The 6,616-nt window shown below is 49.7% G+C and overlaps 1 long non-coding RNA gene across 1 annotated transcript in view; it reads left to right on the top strand.

Annotated features, from left to right (window-relative positions):
- Nucleotides 1-4,471, top strand: part of LOC115307797 — a 40,984-nt gene extending 36,513 nt beyond the window's left edge. The window contains exon 4 of the long non-coding RNA XR_003916156.1: nt 4,426-4,471. This is a non-coding gene — a long non-coding RNA (uncharacterized LOC115307797). The remainder of the gene's footprint in view (nt 1-4,425) is intronic.
- The last annotated feature ends 2,145 nt before the right edge of the window (nt 4,472-6,616 follow it).

The following is a 6,616-nucleotide window of genomic DNA, read 5'->3' as shown; positions in this document are numbered from 1 at the left end:
CGGCTTTTCAGTCCATGTGAGGAGAAAGGAAGAGCGTCACGTTGTGTTGGTTTGTGCCCTTTCAGAGGGGAGCACGTTGATGATTCCCCCTGCTCTGTTTTAGTGTCAGGGCACAGCCCAGAGATGGTCGTTGCTGCAGCCACCTGGTGCTGGTACACGCAGATATAATAGTTCTTATTTTTTTCGTTCTTATTTTCGTTCTGCCAAAGCTGAACACAAAAATTGTGGTGAAACCAAGCTGATCAGAGGGATGGAGCACCTCTGCTACGAAGAAACACTGAGAGAATTGGGATTGTTCAGCCAGGAGAAGAGAAGGCTCTGGGGTGACCTAATTGTGGCCTTTCAGTGCCTGAAGGGAGCTACAAGGAAGATGGAGAGAGACTATTGACAAGGGACAGGACAAAGGGGAATGGCTTCAGGCTGGCAGAGGGCAGGGTTAGATGGGATTCTGGGAAGAAATTCCTGCCTTTGAGAGCAGTGAGGGGATAGAACGGGTTTCACAGAGAAGCTGTGGGTGCCCCACCCCTGCAAGTGTCCAAGGCCAGGTTGGATGAGGCTTGGAGCAACCTGGGCTAGTGGGAGGTGTCCCTGCCCGTGGCAGGGGAGTGGAACAAGATGAGCTTAAATGTCCCTTCCAACCCAAACCATTCTGGGATTCTCTGAAATGCACTTCTGTAGGACATTCCCCTGCAGGAGCAGGGCCCTGGGGTCCTCCCTCCTGGTGAGGTGGTCCCTGCGTGAGGATTCCAGTCGGGTGCAAGGAAAGAGCCTCAAACACTCTGTAGCTCCTGCTGACTCTGGTGGTGGGGCTCTGAAGGAAAACACCCCAGCACCCCTGGTTTTAAATACCCAGCTCTGTGTGCAGGGGTGGGATAATGCTGGAGTGCTTTTTGATGTTCCTGTGGCTGACTCATGGAGCACCGAGGGCTGAGTCACCGCGGGTGAATGCGGCGTTTCACGTCGGGGTGAACCCAAAATGGGAGCAACACCAGCTTCATTAGAGGAGCTAATATTGGACTCATTATGGGCTTCATTAGATTTTTTGAAGTGAAACAATCTGGGAGAGTTCCTTTTGCAGTGTATATAAACAGATTATTAGCATGGGAATGCCAGGGGTTTAATGGGATGCTGGGCTGGATGGAGAGGAAATGAAACTTCAGATGTACCCCAAGTTTTGGGTGTTTGTTGCCCATCCTGTTTTGTTTTAGCCTCTGACTCTCCTGAAATCCCATAAGTTTTTCATGCAATTAGGGTTTTTTGCTTACTATATTTTAGAATAAAATGCTGAAGGGACAGTCAGCTGTTTCCCTTTTTGCTTTCCTTTAGAAAGCTCTTTGCTATTCCAAGCTCTTCCACTTATAAAGGTCTTCACCTGTCCCTGAGGAGCAAAAGTTTTGCTCTGGTTTCTTCTGGTTGCTGTTCAGCCAAATCAGATGGCCCTTCTCATTATTATGGGAATTTTGGACATTTATTGCTCTTCCTTGCTTGAAATGTAGGTTTTCCTTTATCCCAGATGTCCAGTTGGACAAGGGCAGGTTGCTTTGTCCTGTATTTTCCCTCAGCAGAAACAAAGCACTCTGGAAGCAGAGGGTTCCTTGGGAGCAGAGCTGCTCTCACCCTCTGTCCTCGGGCTACAGTTGAGGCAGGAACATTTTTTGGTGGTGGTGTGTTTGCTGGGGCAGAGTTTGCACCTCTCCTTCCAGAGGTGGAGCTGAAGGATGGACTGGCAGGTTTTTCTGGCCAGGAGTCCACCTAGAAAATAATGATGCTGGTGACACTTTTGGATTTCTGCTGTTCTGTGCACTTTATCAGCTCTCTTCTGGTGGGGTTTTGTTCTTTCTCCCCCAAAGAGGAGAGAGTTGTGGCTGCTACTCCTGAAGGATGCTGGAAGTCCAAGCTAAATGCAATTTGAAATGCAGATTTGTATCTCTCTCTTCATTGAGCACCACAGCCCTGAGTTTGAGGAGGAAATATTAATACTGCTGGTACAACCTTTGCCAAATAATCCTGTTATTCTCTTTGTGATTGTCTTTAAGACCTGATGAAGGATAGAGAAATGGGAAAGGACTTTATTTCACAGCCTGGTGAGTGCCTGTGTGGAACCAGAGCCTTGAGTAACTGTTGTGCAGCCCTTGGACTGCAGCCACGGTGACTTTAATGCATTTAAATAAATCTTCTATTGAAGTTTAAGCTAATGTCTCATATTTTACTAATGTAGAAGTAAAAGGTCAGGGATATGATTGTGCTTCTGTGCTTTAACAGCCTACCTCTCCTCTGTTCTGCAGCAGAGCTTTGTGCCCTCTGAACCCACAGCAAATGCCTTATAAAATGCAATGGCTTTAATTCCTTGGAAGCCAAGCAGGTCTAGATGCAGTGTTCTGTAGCATTCCCAGCTGCAGGGATGTTTTTTCCAGACCTCCTTCCAAACTGGAGCAGCTGATTTACAGACCTGGAGAAATCTTCCTGCCTCTATCTCTGACCTCTGTGGGTCTCTCTGCCAGATGGCAGCGAATTTAAATGGCTTTTAAATGGCCTTTTCTTTGTCTCAAAGCAAAAAGGTCCTCAGTGAGGTGGAGCATTCCTGGGAATGCTCACAATGGAGATCAAAAGTGCTTGGGAGGGTGGCTGTGGCTGAGCAGACAGAACCACAGCACGGAGATGTCCGTGGTGGGAGGTGGAGAGGAGCAACACTTCCAGGAATGTCCGTATTCCCTGTGGGAGGGAGGGCAGTGCTATTTGCTCTCCGCCTCCCTGGGTCTGCTGATGCCCTGCTCCCCTCCTGCTCCTGCTGTCCATGGGATGGGGGATGTCCTCAGCAGCAGGGATTGAGGACAAGCAGGATGCAGGTGGAGAACCTGCACAAGTGTCCTCCTTCCTCCCGCGTTTTTGCCTCTCTGCTTTGCAAGAGGAGGGGGTTTGCAAGCTGCCTGTTGAGATATTTAGTGTGTTAGTGGGGGAGCCAAGAGCACCAGGTCTCCCAGGTGTGTTTGTGGCTCAGGTGAGGTGTTACTGGATTTCAGAGCTACCTCTTGACCTGTTCTGGGGTGTTCCTGCAGCGCTGCCTCCCCCTGTCCATGGGGCTGGAATGGCAATCCTGTGGTGTTTGCTCTGGGCAATGAGCAGCATCGACTGTTCTCACCTGCACCAGCCCAAATCAGCATCTTGGATCTTGTTGTTTCCCAGAATAGAAGGTTTTCCTGTTGGGATTGCTCACTGGGTTGATATTGAAGTCGTACTCCTGCTGCCCCAACAAGGACAGGGACACCAAGGGCAGCAGCAAATCCTGGTGTGGTTAAACCTGCCTTTTCCTACAGTGGGAAGGAGCCAACCTGGATGTGTCACACAGGGTCAGATTCCTGGTTTTAATCCCTTTTATGCTGCAGCAAATTCCTGTATATTTTTGAAAACTGCTTTTCCTTTCCCCCCTTCCCCCCCCCCGAGTTAAGATTAAGCTTCTGGATGTTTAAAGGTTTTCCCGCTCCTCCACAGTGGGGTGTACAGGGAAATGAGTTGTAAATTCACAGAAGTCCTAACCCAAATTTCAGTGACAAATTAAAGGTTTCAAGTGGACACATTTAAACCCTGGAGATCTTTGTTATTGTGATGTAAATGCTGAGGGGGATGTTTGTTTTCTATTCGTGTGTCACAGCTTGATGGTTAAAGTAACAAACTCTTACTTTCCTTGTTAAATTTAAATTTCCCTTTGTTAAATTCAAATTGAACAAGAAGACACGGGCTGCCTGCTTCCTGGTAACTTTAGTGGAGAGGGGAATTGCTATGAAGTTGTACTTTTATTATCCATCTGGCAAGATGCATATCAAGCTCAGGCACTTTAAAGTTCCCTTTGCCCTGGGATAGTGCAGCTCCCACAGCACTTAGAGCACGGGCTGTGCCATCCCTGACTGCCTTGCTTTGTGTTTAGAGGGCTCAGGTGGGGTGTTCCCTCTTTGAGGAAGGTTTCACCTTTTAGGAGGTGAAACCCCTTGGTTGTTGGATCCTCCTTGAGGAAAACACCCCCCGCTCTCCTTGCTCCCAGCTTTTCCTCTCTCCTTGCTAAACTCGAGCGAGGGGTGTTGATAATTCGGATTATGCAGCTAAGTGGCTGGAGCGTGGCTGGCTGTCTCCTCCCCTTCCTGAGCTTCGGCCCTAGCCAGCTCGGCTCTGGAATGACAGGCATTCCTGCGTGAAGGGAGCTGGCACGGACACCTATTTATGAGCCTGGAGTGCCCGGCCATGGGGTCCGGGGAGAGCCGGAGCCGGGCCGGACCGTCGGACACCGGAGCCGTGGCCTGAGCTCGCCGGGCTCCTTCCCAGCCCACGGCGTGGATTTATCGTTTGAAAGGGTTGAAGCGCTCCCAGGGTAGAGTTTTCCTCTCTCTCTCTCTCTCTTTCTCCCCTCCCGCCTCTTCGCCGGGAGCTGCTCAGGACAGGATCCCATGGGGCAGCCGCACTTCTCCAGACCGGTCAATCCAGCTGCTCCCGGTGAGTAATGGAGGGGACTGGGGGCTGCAGGAGCGCAGGTGGAACGGAGGAGTTGGGAGGAGTGGAATGCGGGGCTTGTGTAACCTGTGCCCGGCTGGGGAGAGAAACCAGAGAGGAATAACTCCCGTTTCCTGCCTTCCTCCTGCTCGTGGCACATGCAACATGTTCCCTGATCCTCAGGCAGACTCTGGGACGCTGTTTTTAGGGATAGTCTCTGCCTGGCACGGGTTCAGGGATACCACCTTCACAAAGCACTTGGACAGCAGTAAAATTCACCTGTGTGGGGCAGGAGCCAGCCCTGATAGTGATCCCGGACCAAAGGCACCCGGAGTTGCCTCCTTGGGTGTGATGTCACCCAGTTTTGGGGGCAGCTGTAGCAGCTTTTTGGGGGAGAAGGGCTTGGCAACCATCTCCCTGCTTGTTTTCCCTCTGCACTGTGAGGTATCTCGGTAACAGACAGCCTGGAGCAAACACAAGTGTGTTAAGCCCTGGGAGCAGCTCCACTTCCCGGACACAGTGTTATTCCAGGGCTGTCGTGGGTGCTGTTCCCGGCACTGGCAGTGAGGAGACTTTCCCATCCTGCTGTTCCCATTTCTCTCATCCCCACTTGCTGTCACCTGGCTGGGCTGAGTCGTTCACTCTCATCTGTAACATGGGATAATCTGATTTTTTTAGAGAAACACTCAGCATTGGCACAAAGCTCCCCCAGATAGACATTATATTTCTTCATTCTTTTTAACTTCTATAACTTTGAACCTACCTGGTATTTTCAGGGCTCAGATGAAACCAGTGATTCTCTTCTCCCCAACAGTCTTGTTCAAGAGCTGCTAAAAATAAAGTGATAGAGAGACAGAGTAGAAGGGAGAAGTAAAACTTCAGTTGTCTTCACTGTACTGTCAGTGCAGATTAACAGCATCTTCTCCTTGGATTTATTCAGTTAGAAGCCAGCCTGGCCAGTCTTGGGCTTTTCTCTCACCAAGCACCAGTAACAGTGGTAATTTCCAGGGGAGTGGGCTCTTGGGGTAATGACTGTGTTTTGCCAGCAGACCTGGTGTTTTCTCAACTGGTCATTTGCTCTCTGAAGTCTTTTTTTTTTTTTTTGTGGCACAGCTCCCTCAGTTCCTACTGATTAAATGGTGAATGTGAGGACGTGGTTCTTGCATTAACTGTGGCAGGATGCTGTTAAAAAGAGTCCTCTGAAGATTATGGTGATTAGATAAGTACAAAACACAGGGAAGCCGAGGGCTGGGACTGTTTGGGGCTGTTTTGTGACCACAACCTTTTATTGCTTTAAGGTCAGGATTCACGTCTTCCCTGGACCATTCAGGAAACGCACATCAAGTTTTTAAAGCTGTTATAGGAAGCTTAGAAACATTTACCCCAAGTGCTTTTTGGATACTTCAACACTATCTCCTTCAAAAGAGCCTTTGTTTGCTTTTTGAGTTGTAACTGTTTGCTTGGAAGCTTTTGGGATTCTCACCTGCTCTGCTGGACACAGCAGAGGGGGAAAGGAGGGAGCTGGGCTGTTCTCCAGGCTGTGCATCCACACTGTGGATGGCACAGGAGGGTTTGTGGCTCAGGGCTGTGATGGTCCTGGGGTATTTGAGGTACCCAAGGTGTGTAAGGAGCAGCCACATTCCCAGCAAAGCTTCCTGATGCCCCTCCTGGGCTGGGGTGATAGCAGAACTCCAGGGAGGTGTGTTCCTTGGGGAAACAGAGGTGATTAAGCAGAGTCATGTTCCTGAGGGAAATAAAGGTGATTAAGCAGAGATGCTTCCATGGCACTGAAGTGCCTGGTTTGCCCCAAGACAGAGATGCCCAGTGAGCTCCTTGTGAGCAGAAACTCCTGGGATTTATGGAAATCCTGCAGTAACTCCTGTGAGAAGAGGTGGATCAGGTTCTGGATGAACTGTGTCTTGCAGGTGGAAGGAGTCTGGCCCAGGCTCATGACTTACACACTGTGCAAGTCTGGCTACACAGGAAAACACAGATGTTTTCTCATTTCCTTTCTGAGGATGTCTCCTAATGAAGTTGGAATTTACCAGCTCTTACATCTCGGAAAAGGAGTGGGGCAAAGAGCCTGTTGTAGTGCAGGCAGGGTGAGACCCATCTTCTTTTGGAGTTAGACTTGGGT

Source organism: Manacus vitellinus, unplaced genomic scaffold, assembly GCF_001715985.3.
Source record: "Manacus vitellinus isolate BGI_N305 unplaced genomic scaffold, ASM171598v3 scaffold_52_pilon, whole genome shotgun sequence".
Classification (NCBI taxonomy): Eukaryota; Metazoa; Chordata; class Aves; order Passeriformes; family Pipridae; genus Manacus; species Manacus vitellinus.
Note: the sequence above shows the minus strand (reverse complement) of the source record. Positions and strands in the feature narration are given on the sequence as shown.